The sequence below is a fragment of the Apteryx rowi genome, unplaced genomic scaffold, assembly GCF_003343035.1.
Source record: "Apteryx rowi isolate R43461 unplaced genomic scaffold, aptRow1 scaffold_397, whole genome shotgun sequence".
NCBI lineage: Eukaryota > Metazoa > Chordata > Aves > Apterygiformes > Apterygidae > Apteryx > Apteryx rowi.
In genome coordinates this window covers 272,134-275,421 of record NW_020450496.1, presented here as the reverse complement: position 1 = coordinate 275,421, position 3,288 = coordinate 272,134, and positions in this window count along the sequence as shown.

Here is a 3,288-nt window from a genome sequence, read left to right as displayed (position 1 = left end):
GAGCTGTTTTTCCAGTATTTCTGATCAAATGAATGAACAAGGGATCTAAGAGTACCAAGCAATTTCTTAGATAAGCCAGAGGCTTTGTAAATACCTGCCCAATGCTAAAATGAAACTTGCAACTTTTTCTTCTCAGTAAATTTAGTAATTATGAAAAGTTTGGGCTATATTGGGATTGAAAAATATCAAATATACAAAAAAATTAATGTATTTCAGTTTTTCAAATGAAAATTCTAAACTTGTGAGAACTTCTTCAAAATTTTTTAATTTTTAATTCACTCCCCCATTTATTTTTCCTTTTCTTTCAATGAGAGGGATGTAAGAGACTAGACAAGCATGAAGACAGATACAGGAGAGATTGGAAAGGAAACACAGTAAGCAGAGAACATTTTTTTCAGTGAAACTACTTGTAAGAATTTGCATCTTCAAATAAAAACACTTCCTGTACTTTCTCTGGAAATAGTTCACCTGAGTTGAAACAGCACAGCAATGTCAGAAAACAATATCCTCTCTATACCTGTATAGCCCAGCATGAAGGAAGCCATGCATGCTGTGGGAGGACAAGAGACAACGGACATAAATTGAAACATGAGAGGTTCCAACTTTGATATAAAGAAACCCTTTTTCATCTTAGGATATGGGAGTATTGTAGTAGGTTGCCCAGAGAAGTTGTGCATTCTCCATCCTTGGAGGTTTTCAAGACCCAACTGGTTCAAGCCTTGAGCAATGGGTCTGATCACAAAGCTGAGCCTGCTTTGAGCAGAAGGTTGGACTGGATGAACTGCCAAGGTCCCTTCCAAATGAAATTATTCCTTTTCTTTAAGAGGCTGTGATCAAGCTTTTATTGGCTGAATCTCCACAGTACTTTTGAAGACTTTCTTCCTCAAATTATCAAGAAATATGCCAGTTACAGTGGTTGTTCTGACAATGTGTATGCACAAGAATTGAGAACTGAATAAAAATGACTGAATATCTAGGAAAACAAAATTTTACATAGATCGTTGAACACAGGCTATAAGGTGTTTTACTAATGAACTGAATGTTTGAACCTGTGCTCTAGCAGCATGATGATCTGTATCCATAATGATACCATTACCACTTTCCTAAATCATACAGCAATGGCAAATATTTAGAAAGGATAGCATTAGCTGACTGATGGTTGTGTCTGCTGGTTCCATCTATAGTGGATGAAAGGAGAGAAATGGTCCTGCTCAGTGCTGCTTTCCAGTGGAGCCCTGATAAAAGGAGAGTAGTAAAATTAGATGTGTTAAGCTAAAACTAGTCTTTCTGATTTACGTCTCAAGTCTCCATCTCTGAATTTCTTGATATTTGGACATCTTTAAGGCAATTCCTTCTTTTATCTCATTCATTGTTTTATTTAGAGACCAAACTACATGTGGAACCACACTAAATGCAGGTAAAAATACAGTTACGTAGATACAAATAGTTCACAGTTAAGTGACAAGTTGAATCTGGATTGACCCTTCATGAATGTTTAATGGAGATAAAATGTGCCACATTAATACAACATGGCCCTCAAAGCTGCAAAAACAATTTTATAACTCTCCTTAAAAAAGATGAAGATTGATTTTTGTCTGTCCATTAGACTGACTTCTGATAAAATGCAGAGATGTTTTCAGGAAATCCTAAAGAAGAAAAACTTTGATAAGCAGAATATATTAAGATGATATGTCACTAAGGAAAGTGTATAAGGACAATTTTGTTTTCAAAGATGAAGTAATAATTTCAGCTGTCACAACTATGAAATGCGTCTGTGTATGTACAAGAGTTAAGGTCAGCAAAGAAAGTTGTGTGTACTCTTGTGATAAATGTATATATTTGTTGTGTTCAGAAAACATAACTACTACAGAAGATACATTCAAGACAGTAGTTGATTTTTATGCCTGCGTTTTTAATCTGTTTCTTTTGTGAACTTCGGCAGAGTTGTTGCAAATTTATTTACTTTTTAATGAGAAGGGGATCCCATATTTAATTTTCTCCTGTCTACAGATCAATAATTTGATATTCTTTTTGACATTGGGTAGGGTAGATTTTGTATGCCTCCCACACTCTTAGTTTTAAGTCACTTTCATTGTAATAAAACAGAACATTCTAAAGTATAAAACAGTGAATTTCAAACATAAATGTATGAAAAACATTATTAAATGGTTAACCACCTCTTCTGGCCATGCATAGAAACACTAGGTAATAAAGGTGAAATTGAACTCATTAAATTTTTTTCATATTACAAAGTTCAGTTTTCTAACCCAAAACCAGAGTAAGCCACCCACACTCATACATATTTTTATTCTGTTGCACTATAAGAATACTTAAGAATAGAGAAAATTTAATTATATGTATTTTTTGTTGTGGAAATGCAGATTGATTATTATCTTTTGGGGCTCTATATCTTCTGGGAAATAACCTTGATGTTTGGTGATAGATGGGGGAATTGCTATCTTGTATTAAGAAAAATAAGATTTAGCTAGGTTATTAAAGTTATCCGAAGTTAAAATAATATCTAGTTACAATGGGAAAGACCTCCTTCCATTTTCAGTCCATAGCAATTTCCCCAACTTTGATTCATAGCAGAATTTTTACGTGTGTGTGTGTACGTGTGTGCATGCGCGTAAACATACTGTTCAAATATATTGAACTGTTTATTTGGGTTCTGAATACATTATTAACGCTAAAAGAAAATCTTTTTTTCTCCAGTGGAAACTATATGCTATTCATTTAATTTTGAGTCAATATTGTTACATTTATCTTTGAAGTCCCATTATGTTTATAAGCTAGTGATATAGATGTGTTGCACAGTTTTGCACTGATTTTAGTTATTTCATCCCAGGTATTCTGCTGTGAGCAAGTAAGCTCCATTTTACAGATGGGAGACAATTTTCCCCCATCCAGTATCACACACATAAAAAAACCCTCAAGGAATTGAGTTCACATCTTCAGAGCTGTAGAACAACATATATCTTATTTTTCCTCTTGTTCTGTCAGTACCTCCCAATACTGATTGTTCTTTGCATTGAGAATGTTTCTCTCATCTTGCTGTATGAAAAAGGCAGCTGTTCTTTTCACTGTCTGAATCATGAGCCTTTATAAACAAAGGATTGCTGGTGTTGGGTAAGCAGGCATGTATTCTCTGCCTTAGGAATGATGAGCAATTCTGGTGAACTGGGTAAACTGAAAGAATTCTTCATGAAGTGCAGCACTGATCCCACCTCCGCTTTGGTCTTCTGCCCCAGTAAGGTGTCAGTATGGCCAGGAAACTTGTCGTACGAT